This window comes from Callithrix jacchus, chromosome 9 (genome assembly GCF_049354715.1).
Source record: "Callithrix jacchus isolate 240 chromosome 9, calJac240_pri, whole genome shotgun sequence".
Taxonomy (NCBI): domain Eukaryota; kingdom Metazoa; phylum Chordata; class Mammalia; order Primates; family Cebidae; genus Callithrix; species Callithrix jacchus.
Genome location: NC_133510.1, coordinates 39136749 through 39153114, shown reverse-complemented (window position 1 = coordinate 39153114; position 16366 = coordinate 39136749). Strand labels below are relative to the sequence as shown.

Sequence of the window (16366 nt, the reverse complement as noted above, 5' to 3'; positions counted from 1 at the left end):
AGCGAGACTCTATCTCAAAAACAAAACAAAACAAAAAAATAAATAAATTCCTACAATTCAAGTAAAAACTGCCTTATACTTAGTGTCCCGTTCCTCCTTCACTCATGTTCCTTAGAATGACAGACTTTGATTTAACAGCCAAAGATGGAAAATGGGAGTTGGAAGGAATGGGATAGGTAAAGGGAAATTAGCAGCAAGCACAACGCACACACACACTTGGATCTTATTTGCAGTTTGGTAGCTCATGGCAATTCCATCTTGGTCATATTTGGCCAGTTCTCTCTTATCATTTTCAATGTAATTTCCTTAAAGGGAGCCGTATGTATGACAAGGCTTTGGAGCCGATTTCCTTTTGTAGTGACTCAGAATGTCTCCTCAATCATTATATTGAGAATAAAAGTAAAACCCTCTACGATTTTGCTCCTCAAGAACATTTAGGTCTTAGTAGAATGTTCTTGTAGATTGCAAATTCCCATTGGTTAATGCTGACCAACATGCTCACACTTGACCTTAGCTTCACTATTTTGCATTTTTCTTTCTTTCTTCCTTCCTTTCTTTCTTTCTTTTTACTTGTTCTCTGAAGAGGCCTAAATTGAAAATGGGGCACATGGCAAATAAAGAAAATGTGACTTCTTGAAAATAAAAATCATCCTTTTAAGGAATCCCTGCATGTGAGTATAGGGCAGAAGTGGCGAAGGAGCCCATAAACCAAAATAAGCTTAAGGGCAGCTGTTATTTGACTATTGCAGGAAAATAAAAAATAAAACTAATTCAAGTTAGTTACCGACAGTTTAAAGTTGAAGAGATTTCACATGAGCATCAGTATTTCTGGCCTCTTTTGGAAGATTCTGAATATCTGGCAGCCCTGGGTCTGCATTCACACATGTCAATACCTGTGGAGCTCTGTAGGAGTGGCCGCTGTTAGGGTAAGCTTTGTACTTGCCACAGTCCCCACTCCTCCTTATGACTTATTCCCAGCCTGCCGTCCTCATTTCTATTCTCTCCTGGCCCCTCCTGTAGTCTCTGAGTTTACCACTGTTGCCATAGAATTATTTTTTCATTTTACCTTAATTCCTTTTTGCAAACCTCAGCCTTTGGATCTCTAATATTTTCCATATCTGATTCATGGAATCAGCCTCCTGATTGGGATTAAAAGATGTGGTGTAGAAACTGATGGTGGATTTCACGTTCTAAAGGTGTTTGAGGAAATTGGTAGTGATAATGAGTTGAAATGGTGTAATAGCCAAAATATACACCTAAAAAAAAGTAACAACTGCGTGGTGTTTTTAACTTCATAACTGATTTCCTATTGTTTTAGACCTCCTTGGAAGGTACCTTGAAGTATTCTGTGAATCACCAAAGTGGTAACGATTTATCAGGATGCCTAACTCGGATAAAACCCACAAAAGTCTTCTGTTTAGTGTTCCAAATGAATTTAGTAGCATTTGGAACTTAGAAAAGAAATTGATATGATTAAGAAATAACTCCTATTGCCATTTAATTAAAAGGATAACATCTCAATAAGGTTAAAATTAATAATAAATGTTAACAATAACTTTTCATTTTTGTATGACTGGTTTTTGTTTACATGAATATATATTTTTATATCATCATCATCACATTGTTTAAGCCGTGAACATTATATCACAAGCTTTTCCATGTTGCTATCTAGTCTTGTTTTTCTTTGTTAAAGTTATTGTATCATAGATTTTGTTTCAGATGCTGTTACCGCATTAATCACTATTTCACCTCTTGTCCACCGAGTCATTATTTGTTGTGTTGTAGAGCACTACTGGGAATATTTCATGTATTCAACTTCTCATCTGTTATGTTTTTCTCAAGCATGAGGTCACTCTATTAAAAGTTGAACTTCTTTATGTTTTTTGCTCCATTCTGATGTTGCTGTCAAGAAGGGTATATCAATGTACTAAAAGCCCATAAAACACTTTCCCGTTTTCCCACACTGGGAATCTTTCTATTACTTTATACACACTGTACACCTCTTACAACTCTAAAGTCAGTTAGCATACATGAATGAGAGTACCAGTATATTGTCTTAAATGCTTTCATTTTGAATAGCCAGAAAATATCATCGACCTTAAAAATGATTACTGTGTATGAGATTAGAGGCCAGGCGCGGTGGTTCACACCTGTAATCCCAGCACTTTCGGAGGTTGAGGCAGGCAAATAGCTTATGCTCAGGAGTTTTAGACCAGCCTGGGCAACATGGCAAAACCCCGCCTCTACAAAAAATACAAAAATTAGGCAGGTGTGGTAGTGCACGCCTATAGTCCCAGATACTCAGGAGGCTAAGGTGGGATCCCTTGAGCTGGGGAGGTGGAGGTTTCAGTGAACCAAGATCACACCACTGCACTCCAGCCCGGGAGACAGTGTGAGACACTGTCTCAAAAAAAAAAAAGATTAGAGATATAAGGAATGTGGAATTCAGAATCATCACCAGACCAGAAGATCATACTAATGACAGTTTAACATATTGATAACCTTAATAATGATCACCATTTATTTAAAGATAAAATAATAAAAGCGGAAAGGAAGTAAAGCTGTTATAGCCTTAGGAATTTTTAATTATATATCATAGAACCAACCAGATTAATGCTTAATAAATTCTTCTCAAATCAATTTTAACAATATTTTCTAAAAGGTCCTAGTTAAATGAATTGTTATAGAAAGTGACTGACCATCCACACCAAATAAATTGTAGCTTCTACAGATATCTGCATTATTACCAAAATATGTTATTTTCCCTTGGCTGAACTATATAGGGTAAGACATATCAAAAGATTCTTTATGATGCTCTTACTATATATAAAATGTTTTCATTAAGCCAAGAAAGAGAAAATATGCCATATATGACCACTTATGTTCTATATATAACTATTATGAACTCATGGGAAATAATAGATTTTATTAGTATTTTTTAACCATCAGTTTAATTAACCATTATTAAATTTGTTAGCTAAGAACAGTATCTATTAATCATTTTAAAAGGACAGTTCTCTATTAATTTATCAGAATGTTTTTGATAAGCATTGTTTTCTAAAATATATTGTTAGTACATCTTTTTAGGTGATTTTTAATCTAATAAGCAGATATGGGCTTTATTTTTCTATTGAGGACCATTGAAGCAATTATCTCAACTAAAATGAAATTAGTTTAATTTGGTGGTTTTTTTTTTTTTTGAGACTGAGTTTCGCTTTTGTTACCCAGGCTGGAGTGCAATGGTGTGATCTCGGCTCACCACAACCTCCGCCTGCTGGGTTCAGGCAATTCTCCTGCCTCAGCCTCCTGAGTAACTGGGATTACAGGCACGCACCACAATGCCCAGCTAATTTTTTTGTGTTTTTAGTAGAGACGGGGTTTCACCATGTTGACCAGGATGGTCTCGATCTCTTGACCTCGTGATCCACCCGCCTCGGCCTCCCAAAGTGCTGGGATTACAGGCTTGAGCCACCGCGCCCGGCTTTAATTTGTTTTTAATCTTTTGGTTGAGAAATTGAGAGAAATATGTCTCACTTAAAAATTTAAGACACAGAACATGGCCGGGCATGGTGGCTTACGCGTGTAATCCCAGCACTTTGGGAGGCTGAGGCGGGCAGATCACCTGAGACCAGCCTGAGCAACATGGAGAAACCCTGTCTCTATTAAAAAACAAACAACCAAACAAAAAGACACAGAACATAGAATGCTATTTATTCTATATCAGAGATACTTTAAAATAGATTTCACTTCTGTGAGATGGTGAGCAGAAAACCTCATCTCCTAAAATGCACGATTTTTCAATTCTAGAGGATCCAACTATAGGGCGGTGCATTGATTTTCAACGTTAGTAGAACGTTTTATACTAATTGATTAATGCAGTATACTGATTGATTGCTGCATTAGAACAACCTTTTAAGGGAAAAATCTGGCTTTTCCCTCTGGCTGGCTCAGCTTCCGCAACCCCAGTCCTTGCAATTCCAGTGCTTCCGGCTGTGGCTTGCTTGTTGACTTTATACTTCTCCGGGCACACACATTCCAGTGTCCTTCCACAGGCTCAGGTTTTCACAGTTTCAGTCACCAGCTGATCTGAGAAGTGCCTACCAGCTCTGATGACCGTGACTCAAAAGGGACCCTGTTGTCATCCAGGAGTTTGTAATTAGGCAGCAAATTGTATGTCTTCACAAAATTATTGTCTATTTTTTAGCCAGCATTTTATCTTGACTCCTTAACTGCCTGCCTATATCCTTCTCTCCCTCCCCCTCATCATCATCTTACCGTTTAATCAATAATTACAATCAATCTGTCAGAATGTGTAAAAGGAATCCATGTAATTCACAGGCAGAAGTTGTTTCTGTAGTAAAGACCGGACTGCAGCATTTGCACAAGATAAATAGGAAATGGCAAACCTGGGGAAGCAAGTCTGAACTCAGTCTGGAAGCCGCAGCCTAAGCAGCTAGCTCTTCACACTGCCTTTTCCATGTTGGCTTTTCCTCTTAGATGTCTTGCTTTCCCCTATCATTTCAGTCTCCTCGATCCCTGTGTTCCTACCTCCTTCCATCCCTCCCTCCCTCTTATTCTCTGACACAATGACTCAGCTAGTTTAAGAGAATGGTATTATTTTGAAGTCTGAAAATGTTTCTATGATAGTTTACATTTTATTGATTTCTAAAGCAACTCACAGAAGTGTGTTAGCCTTAGATACATAATCACCCCTTGAACTATATAGTCAACAAGACACATAATAGTAAAAACTGCCTTTATGTTTCACTGCATTCAAACAAGTAGATATTTGTTTGTTTGATGTATTGCAAAGCCTGTGTTCTTAAGCATGTACCAAAATCACATTTATTTCATTAACCCATTTACTCATTCACCAGAAGCTAATGCAATTTAGTGAATACCTACTGTGTGTCAGGCACTTTTCTTGGCTCTTGATATACAATAATATTCAAATAAACTCAGAGTCTGGTAGGGGAGGTAAGAGACAAATATGTACTGATGTTAATAGATATTCCTGGAATAAATAAAGGCATCAGGGCAAGGCTGGCCATGAAAGGTGACTATACCATAATAGGCAGACGGTTGCAGCGCAGGTGTGGGTCATGAGAAGAACCTTAAAGGAAAGGAGGTCAACTTTTCCCAGCGTAATGAGCTCAGGCTACAACTTGGTGCAGGACTTGGAAGTAATAGAAAGCGAGGCTGGAAAGGTAGGCAGGGACCTGAAGACAGCCAGCCAGGTTAGTGACAGCACACCTTACCAATGGCATAGCTGAACAGTTTTAAGAATAGGCTAGGTTTTCATTTTATAAAATCACCCTGATGACACGGTGGAGAATGGATCAGATGTGGATAACGCCTAAGATAAAGAAGCAGGTACAGAGACTCATAAAATATGCAGATGAGAGGTGGTGGAGACCAGAATCAAAACTGTGAGGAAGAGGACTGTTTAACTGTGTCCCAAGTTACAATTCAACTATGTATTTCATCAGCCAGCATGTCCTGTGCACACACGACCTGCTCTTACTGCTTTCCATGTTCTGTATCTGGAAAGAGCTCAAGTCAATGCTGGTTGAAGTTAATTCCTGAACTAATGGCCTCAGTATTTTGTACTTTATAAATTATATTTTTTCCTACAGAGGTTTTTCTATTTATGTGTGTTCCATGTCCCCATATCACTATACTTTCTTTTTCCACAGGATTCAATTCTTGAACTGGTAGGAGTGAAGAGTAGTCTGTTGAAACCTGTAATTTTTTTTTTTTTTTTTGAGACAGAGTCTTGATCTGTCACCCAGGCTGGAGTGCAGTGGCATGACCATGACTCACTGCAACCTCTGCCTCCCAGATTCAAGTGATTCTCCCTGCCTCAGCCTCCCATGTGGCAGGGATTACAGGCACCCGCTAGCACGCCTGGCTCATTTTTGTATTTTTAGTAGAGTTGGGGTTTCACCACGTTGGCCAGGCTGGTCTCGAGCTCCTGACCTCAGGTGATCCACTCACCTCAGCCTCCCAAAGTGCTGGGATTAGAGGTATGAACCACCACACCCAGCGGAAGCCTGTAATCTTTTAGGCTTGTATTTTCTTTGAACATAGTTTCCACAGAATTTTCCTGTAGGGGAAGGCCTGGGCACTTCTTGATGTCAGAACATGTTGTCTTTAGTTTGGAATCTGCCAAAACAAAAGTTAATTCAAAAATGTTAATTCCTGTCACCCCAGCACTTCAGGAGGCCAAGGCAGGAGGATTGCTTGAGCCCAGGAGTCTGAGACTGGCCTGGGTAACATAGCAACACCTCATCTCTACAAAAAATTTAAAAATTAGCTCGGTGTGCTGGCATGCACCCATAGTCCCAGCTGCTTAGGAGGCTAAGGCAGGAGGATTGCTTGAGCTTGGGAGGTTGAGGTTGCAGTGAGCCACTGCACTCCAGCAAGTGACAGAGTGAGACCATGTCTCAAAAGAAAAAGTTATTAATTCACAAAATTGTTGAACACATTTTGAGGAATACATTTTTATATTTGCTGTATATTTTTCAATAGGTAATGGTTCAAAAATTTTATTGTACACAGGGTATACAATAGATGGTAGATTTCTACCATAACTCTGCCCACCCAACCTTTTGTGCTTTTCCAAAAACATTCTATGCATATAATAGGAAATGCATCTAAATATATACACATGTGCAAACAAATATGCATTTTGTATATGTATTAATACCATTGGCACGATCACAAGCGTTGTTAGGCAGGCTGTTTTTTTTCACTTGATGTATATGTGTTCTTCTTTCCTATCAATTCATCTTTTTGTTTCTTTTTAATCAGAAGAAGTTGTGAAGGGGAAGGAAGACATGCTTGAACTCTTTAAGAAAGCTTCGAATATTTCTATGTGTTCAATAGAAATATTTCTTGCCAAATGATAAAATGACAGCTACAAGAATGTTTCTATTAGGAATTATTCAATAGAAATATGATATTAACCACATATGTAAATTTAAATTCTCTAGTTGTCATGTTAGAAAAAGTAAAAAGAAGCCAGGCACCGTGGCTCACGCCTATAATACCAGCGGTTAGTGGGGCCAAAACAGGAGGATCACTTGAGCCCAGGAGTTCAAGACCAGCCTGGGCAACATGGGTGTCTCTACAAAAAAATAAAAAGGTTAACTGAGCATGCTGGCATGCGTCTGTAGTCTCAGCTACTCAGGAAGCTGAGATGGGAGAATCACTTGAGCCCAGCAGATTGAGGCTGCAGTGAGCCATGATCTGGCAACTGCACTCCAGGCTCGGTGACAGAACAGGACCCTGTTTCAAAAAATAAAATAAAAAGAAACAGGTGAACTTAATTTTAGTAATAGATTTTTAATTGACACAACATATCCATAATGTTATCATTTCAACATGCAATTCATATGCAGCTAACACCTATAATTTCACTTTGGGAGGCTGAGGTGGGTGGATTCCTTGAGGCCAAGAGTTCAAGACCAGCTTGGCCAACGTGGAGAAACACCATCTCTACAAAAACTAAAAAATTAGCTAGGCATGGTGATACACGCCTGTAGTTCCAGCTACTCAGGAGGCTGAGATGGGAGGATCACTTGAGCCTAGGAAGCAAGGTCGCAGTGAGCCAAGATTGCACTAGTTCTCTCCTGATTTGGTGACAAAGTGAGACCCTGTCCAAAAAAAAAAATTATACACACACACACACACGCATACACACACACACACACTGTTCTGTTTTTCTTATTTGGCCTTTGGAATTCAGCATTATGCACTTACAGCATATCTTGATTTGAACTAGCCACATTTCAAATGCTCACCAGCCACATTTGGTGAAGGGCTACTATGCTGGATGGTGCAGTTCTAGAACTTCTTGCCAATAGTTTTAACTAGATAGAATTTCCACACAAAGTCTAAATTTGAATAACAACTGATTTTAAAATAAAATTTAAGAGGGCATGTATTTTGTTTTCCTTTTTTTTTTTTTTTTTTTTTTTTTAGTTCAAGCAACTTTTTCTTGAATTCAAGCAATTCTCCTGCCTCAGCCTCCCAAGTAGCTGGGATTACAGGCGCTCACCACCACATCCAGCTAATTTTTATATTTTTGGTAGAGACGGAGTCTCACCATGTTGGCCAGGCTGGTTTCAAACTCCTGACCTCAAGTGATCTGCCCACCTCAGCCTCCCAAAGTGCTAAGATCACAGGCGTGAGCCACCATGCCCAGCCCATTTTTCTTTTAAACTGAAATATTGGACCAAACGTTTGCTGTTTTGCTGATTCTGCTTTGTCTCTGATTGGTGACAATGCTTTTTAAAATAGATATATATTAATGTTTGTACCTGTATACCCTTTTCATATATCTCTTATTTGTTATTAGATCTCCTGTCAGTATAAGAACTTAATTACTTAGGTGTATTCTAACAAAACATATTCCTTAAACATTCTTAAAACAGTATAATTAGGCCGGGCGGGTGGCTCATGCCTGTAATCCAAGCACTTTGGAGGCCAAAGCGGGCAGATCACCTGAGGTCAGGAGTTCAAGACCAGCCTGACCAACATGGTGAAACCCCGTCTTAATATATTTTAAAAAATAAAAGAAAGAAAAAAAAAGTACAATACTTATTTTTTTAATTGGTGTAGTGAAAGCTCATGTTTATTATTTTAAGCAGAGAATGCCTTTAAAAGGTTTAAAATGCACCTACCAGATTCAAATAGCAGAATTTGTTGACATCATATATAGACTGAAAACACATCAAAGTCTTTCAAGGTTAGTTTCATGTGTCTTCCTTCTTCCCAGAATAAGAGAAAAGATAAAGATAATATTGAGTAAACCATTCCATGCCACAAATCAGACCCACTCAACAAATAATGCAGTAATTAGTTGAACATCTGATGACCATGGCCCTATTCGTGTTTTTATTTTTATTTTTGTTTTTGTTTACTATTCTCTCCTCTGTCAGGTATTCCTGTCCAGAAATTACATTTCCATAAAAGATTTTATATCAAAACTTAAGCATTGTAAGCAAAATAAGCTGTGACGAAAGGATGAAACTTTTTTTTTTTTTTGAGACAGAGTCTTACTCTGTCACCAGGCTGGTGTGCAGTGGCGTGATCTCAGCTCACTGCAACCTCTGCCTCCTGTGTTCAAGGGATTCTTCTACCTTAGCCTCCCAAGTAGCTGAGACTACAGGCACATGCCACCATACCCAGCTAATTTTTGTATTTTTAGTAGCGATGGGGTTTCACCACGTTGGCCAGGATGGTCTCGATCTCTTGACCTTGTGATCTGCCCACCTTAGCCTCCCAAAGTACTGTGATTACAGGCGTGAGCCACTGTGTCAGGCCAAAGGATGAAACTTTTTAATTACTGAAGAGATCAATGTAAAAATAAGCTCCGTAGCAAGAACATGCATATTGTATTAGATCATACTTGACTATTTTAGCATCATTATGTAATTTTAAAGTCTTTTAGATTTTGTTAAAATTTTACTAAATCCATGGAAATTAAAAGTTCCTTATTTAAATCCTTAGGAGAAAAACTACAATTTTTCTTTAATATATTCATGAAGTTAAATAATAAGTACTTATTTGATATTCTTTTGTTACATATTTAAGAGCAAGAGCAATTAGTTCATACTTATGTTCACTTAAGTTTACCCATAAATGCTGAAGATAGAGGCCTCCAGAAGGCGGCTGTGTCCAGAGAAGTAACAGGGAGGAACAGGTAGGCTGAGACATATGTGAGGCCTAGAACATTCCAGGCAATAACTACCTGCCTCTCCTGACTCTGCCCAAACCCTAAATGATGCTTTCTAGCTCACTAAAAAAGTATCAGCAGCAGATATACAAGCGAAAGAGACATTTCTAGGGTTTGTTTCTAGATCACAGATTCTGTTTCGGACTCACTGAAGTGACCAGCCTCTACCAAGTTATAACAAACTAGTCTAAATGCAGAATAAAATAATTATACATTTTAATCTCACCACCTGCTATCTGTGTGTGCTCTGTATCCTCAAGATAGAGAATAGCCTTTATTCCACCAACTGGCGATCACTAGCCTGCAACACCAAATCCACAGTTTCTTTGGTATCCTTTGTTTCAGGGAGTTGGGTGCTGTATTAATCTACCTGTAATACTGCTTTGCCTTCATATCCCAAAGCCCTGCAAGCAAAGAAGAGTTCTTGTGGGCAACGAGGGCCCTTTGTTGTATTCCAGAGGAAGAGTGTCATCAGTGTCTTCTATGCTGTACTCATGCGTATTTAATCCAATCTGCTGGCACTAGTCTATTATATTCTACTATTTGCCCCCACCGTAACTACATAGCAACCTCTGTTACAACAAACTCTCTGATTGTAAGGCATTATCTGAGATGGTATATCTAAACTCTATCTTGCAAAGAGATGTCTCCTATCTGCAAAGAATAATAATAAAACATATTAAGAGAAAGTCACAATAGGTACCCAGGGAAGCCAATGTCTAGGTTAACCAGCTATTTCCCTGTCCATCTCTCCTCATAAATGTAAACAGAGAGCCTACTGGAGAAATCCTGGAAAGGCATCTGCCAGCTCTGAGACTCTCTGATGCTATGAATTCAAGTTATTCTGTTCATGACTAGGTCTGGAGATCATTGTGTAAAATCTATGCTTCCAAATAAATGTTATAGACTTGGCGAGGTCGCTCACTCCTGTAATCCCAGCTCTTTAGCCGAGGTGGGTGGATCACGAGGTCAAGAGATTGAGACCATCGTGGCCAACATGGTGAAACCCCATCTCTACTAAAAATACAAAAATTAGCTGGGCGTGGTGGTGCACACCTGTAATCCCAGCTACTCGGGAGGCAGAGGTTGCAGGGAGCCGAGAGTGCTGCACTCTAGCCTGGACAACAGAGCGAGGCTCTGTCTCGAAAAATAATAATAAAAATAAATAATTTAAAAAATAGGCCGGGCGCGGTGGCTCAAGCCTGTAATCCCAGCACTTTGGGAGGCCGAGGCGGGTGGATCACGAGGTCAAGAGATTGAGACCATCCTGGTCAACATGGTGAAACCCTGTTTCTACTTAAAATACAAAAAAATTAGCTGAGCATGGTGGTGCGTGCCTGTAATCCCAGCTACTCAGAAGGCTGAGGCAGGAGAATTGCCTGAACCCAGGAGGTGGAAGTTGCGGTGAGCCGAGATCGCACCATTGCACTCCAGCCTGGGTAACAAGAGCGAAACTCCGTCTCAAAATAAATAAATAAATAAATAAATGTTATGAAATCTTAGCACCATATAGTAGTATAGTCCCCAAGAAAAGGGATTTTTTTCCCCAAGAAAAGGAAAATTCTCATTATCTAATATATAAAACAAACTTTTTTGACTATTTAAAGTGACTGTGTTATGAGCTGAGTAGACAAGGCAAGAAAGAGTAGCGATGTTCCTGAGCGCTTGCTGAATTCTGGCAACATGCCAACACTTTGATCTCTCTCTCTCTCTCTCTCTCTCTCTCTCTCTCTCTCTCTCTCTGTCAAAATGGGTGGGATTTGATATCTAAAAGTATACTGATATTGTTACATGGAATATGGAAGCCACTGATTTAATTCGGGGATGTCCGTCAACATGAGAGGCACCTAAACTCCTCTGAGGCATTATAAATGATTAGGAAAATGGATCTTTCTACACACTAAATATGGCTTCAGTGGCTCTCCTGAGCTCTGAGGGAGTTGGGCAGGGGCAGCCTGAGCTCCGGCTGTGAGCATAGCTCAAGTGATGTGTACTTACCATGTTCATGGAAGGCACAGGCTTGCCACTTCTATTCCTTTGTTTTCAATGATGTAGTGAGCTAGGCACGCTGGCTTATGCCTATAATTCCAGCACTTTGGGAGGCCAAGGTGGGTGGATCTCTTGAGTCCAGGAGTTGGAGACAAGCCTGGGCAACTTGGGGAAACCCTGTTGCTCCAAAAATATACAAAAATGAACCAGGCGTGATGGTATGTGCCTATAGTTCCAGGTAGGGGCTGCAGTGAGCTGTGATTGCACCACTGCACTCTAGCCTGGGTAACAGTGCCTAAATAAATAAAAAGAGAGAAAGAGAGAGAAGAAGAAGGAAGGAAGGAAAGAAAGAGAAGGAAGGAAGGAAAGGAAAAGGAAGGCAGAGAAAGAAGGAAAAAAAGGGGGAGGGAGGGAGGGAGGAAGGAAGGAAGGAAGGAAGGAAGGAAGGAAGGAAGGAAGGAAGGAAGGAAGGAAGGAAGGAAGGAAGGAAATGGGCCGAAAGAAAGAGAAAGGAAGGAAGGCAGACAGGCAGGCAGGGAGGAAGGAAATAGGCCAAAAGAAAGAGGAAAGAAGGAAGGAAGAAAATAGGCTGGGCGCCGTGGCTCATGCCTGTAATCCCAACACTTTGCGAGGCTGAGGCGGGTGGATCGCTTGAGGTCAGGAGTTCAAGACAAGCCTGACCAACATGATGAAACCCCGTATCTACTAAAAACACAAAAGTCAGATGTGGTGGTAGGCACCTATAATCCCAGCTACTCAAGAGGTCGAGGCAGGAGAATCGCTTGAACATGAGAGATGGAGGTTGCGGTGAGCTGAGATCGTGCCATTGCACTCCAACCTGGGCAACAAGAGCGAAACTCCATCTCACAAATAAATAAATAAGAGGCCAGGCTTGGTGGCTGATGCCTGTAATCCCAGCACTTAGGAGGCCAAGGCAGACAGATCACGAGGTCAAGAGATTGAGACCATCCTGGCCAACATAATGAAACCTCGTCTACTAAAAATACAGAAAAAGTTAGCTAGGCATGGTGATGCACACCTGTAGTCCCAGCTACTCAGGAGGCTGAGGCAGGAGAATCGCTTGAACCAGGGAGGCGGAGGTTGCAGTGAGCCAAGATTGCGTCACTGCACTCCAGCCTGGCGACAGAGCAAGACTCCGTCTCAAAAAAAAAGTGTAAAGTCATAAAGATGCCATAGAACCACCAAATTCATTGTTGTTTAATTGTCACCTCTCAGCGAAAAATAGTCATTGATATACTCTCCATATCACAAATTTAAAGTTTTGTGAACTGTACATGAAATAGTCAAGTTCATTTTTACTTTAGTCTTACTGGATCCCAGAGATTTTCTTTTCTTTTTTAGCATATAGATGATTTATGTCACTTCAGTGTGCCCGGTCCACAGATGAGGGACCTTTTGTGTGATTGAATTAGTCACTGAATATTCTCAAGACTAGATTAGATCGTTACTCTTAAAATAATTACTTAAAAAAAAAAAACTTCTATAACTTGAAATTTTTGTGGCCAGGCATGGTGGCTCACGCCTGTAATCCCAACACTTTGGAAGGCCAAGGCGGGTGGATTGCTTGAGGTCAAGAGTTTGAGATCAGTCTGGCCAACATGGTGAAACCCGACCTCTACTAAATACAAAAATCAGCCAGATGTAGTGGTGCATGCTTGTAATCCCAGCTACTCAGAAGGCTGAGACAGGGAGAATTGCTTGAACCTGGGAGGTGGAGGCTGCAGTGCTCTGAGATGGCACCACTGCATTTCAGCCTGGGCAACAAAGTGAGACTCCATCTCAAAAAAAAAGAAAAAGAAAAATTTGTATTTAAGACTTACATGAAAATACATACATTTATTTTGCAGAATAATGATCAAGAGGAGTCATTTGAACTAAAATTATTATTGGCCGGACACAGTGGCTCATGCCTGTAATCCCGGCACTTTGGGAGGCCATGGTGGGCGGATCATGAGGTCAGAAGTTCACTCAAGATCAGCCTGGTCAACGTAGTGAAACTCTGTCTCCACTAAAAATACAAAAATTCGCTGGGCATGGTGGTGAATTCCTGTAATCCCAGCTACCCTGGAAGCTGAGGCAGGAGAATTGCTTGAACTGTTTCCCGAGAGGCGGAGGTTGCAGTGAGCCAAGATCACGCCACTGCACTCCAGCCTGAGCCACAGAGCAATACTCTATCTCAAAAAAAAAAAAGTTATTGTTAGTGGATATGAAAGTTGGTGTCCTTTTTTTAGTTGAAGGAGACACATTTTCCTCATCTTAAGAACTTTTTTGCTGCTCTCATGCTAGTCATCTAGTCCATTCTTTTGCTGTAAACTGAGCCTTGCCTCCCAGTTCTTCATTGCGCTTCAGATTGTCGTACTGCAAAGAGAAATTTAGTCTGTGATCAGTTTGGATTGTAATAACTGAAATTGTGCGTTTAGAATAGAAGCCAGGCATGTGATGTACACCTGTGGGCCCAGCTACTCAGGAGGCTGAGGTGGGAGGATCACTTGAGCCTGGGAGTTAGAGGCTGTAGTGAGCTGAGATCATGCCACTGCATTCCAGCCTGGGTGACAGAACAAGACTCTGTCTCTAAAACCTAAAAAGAAGGAAAGAAAGAAATTTAAAGTAGGAAGGGCTACCATTTACCTCTGGCCAAGCTCCACCTCTAACCATGAGATATTTTAAACGACTAGTTCTGAGGTCCTTTACTCTGAGTAGGTATTTATGGAATAAGCCGTTATGAAATGACATTAGAATCAGTTAAACATAAATTTTTTTCTCTTTTTATGCACTACTTGACATGAAAAGCAAAAAGAGGTAAGTCGGCTATACTCCTGTAGGTGAACCTTATTTTTCTTAATAGATTTATTCCTGAGTAGCTTTGCTTCAATTAAATTTCTATGAATCAAATACTTTTACATTAAGAAGATTGTCATTGGAAGTTCTTATTCTTTTCTTTGAAAATGAATAAGTGTCTTCTGTAAACTTAGATTTTCAAGCTATCTAATATTTAAACATTTTGCTTTTCCTTTAACCAAGTCATACTTACGGTTTAATTTGCTTGTGAAGACACAAGGCATTTTGAAACACGTGGTTTAGTTTTGAGATAACTGAATTGTTTCTTTCACCAAAAATCTGAATTACATATTATAAGTATTTTCTATTTTCTTAAAAAAGGAAAAAAGAAAAAGCCAAGAAAAAGTGACATTGGTGAAAGTCTATAATTTTCAGATCCATCGATTTACAGAATAAGATGCCCTGAACCTCTCAGAGTATTTTCTAGTGTGATTTTTTTAATGATTAAAAATGAAGAAATTAAGAAATGAAGAAAATATTAAACAAGAAGATCAAACACATTTCATTGAGTGGTGTCTCATACATTTTTCTTGTTTGGGATCTATTTTATAATTGGTCATTTTACTGGATTCTTGGTTGTAGTTTAACTTATTTCTCTTTTGTTTCTTTTTGATGATGTATCGGTTCTGACACTTCAAAGGTGCAGCTGGTCCTCATTAGATATGTGCTGCTACTGACTTTGCTTAACAAGAACAGGCCATCGTACCACCATGAGTTAACTGTGCCAGCTGACTTTGTTCTTGAGAAGGTCATTTCTAAACAAAACATTATTTTTTGAAAGGTTTTTAATTGGTGTAAAAATCTGGCAGCAAAATGTACTTTTACCTCTTGGTGCCACTGTGTTTATTTACCCTTTCCCCTTATCCTCCATGTGTTTCCTACCATAGGCTGTTGACAACACACACGCTCACGGTTTAATTGTAAGTTGTTCAGAAACAAAAAGCTGACTGTACTGCAGGGCATTTTTATATTTCTCTTTTGCAATATTGAGAATAAACATGGATTTTCATATGAATATTGCTTTGTTTAATCAGCAAGTCATCTGATATTCATCAGGACAGCAAATGGAAGATGGGTGAAAGGTTTTGTCAAATCTATAACCACTGAAAAGTCTAAAAATGCTCCCTCTCTACTTAGCAAGGCATGCTCTGATTCTACATTGTTGAAGACTACTTTAATGCTTGCCACTGACGTGTGATGAACTATATGCTGTTGTCATTTATGTGAGGAAGAGCCAGATACTTTTTAAGATTTGTCACCAGGTCTTATTTTTGCATTGTCTCTATTGAAATTTTTTGATGTGTTTCAACAATTTCTTCTTTTGGTTCTCTGTAAGTTTTTAATGAAGAATGATTGTTTCTGACTATCAAGTGTATACGCTCTAATGGGATTTGTTGTGTTAAAGACTGATGTCAATTTGTCTCAAGTGTCTGGTAATATAAATTAGCAGCTTACGCCCTGAGAAATCAGGAATTACACTATCATCTGTGGATACTTTCAGAATAACTAATGTTTTAGCAGGGGATATAATATGTTTGGTGAAGAGGGATGAGATAGCCGACTCTGTGTTTGATTATGAAATGCTGAAAGTGGTTCACAGCTCTCCATTTTTATTCATGTCAGTGTGCCATTAAATTCATCATTAGATTTTTGAAAATAGTTCATTTCCCAGCTACTGTTAATATTTATGTAAGTGTTTCTATCTCATGCTCTTCTTTTATGTATTTCTTATTTCTTAAGTTTTTTCTTGTTTCTAAATTCTCTGTATGTGCATTT

General features: G+C 39.4%; 1 protein-coding gene across 6 annotated transcripts in view; it reads left to right on the top strand.

The window, feature by feature from the left end:
• The window catches only part of BICD1 (BICD cargo adaptor 1), a 305969-nt gene that overhangs the window by 258115 nt on the left and 31488 nt on the right, over window positions 1-16366 (top strand). The window lies entirely within an intron of this gene.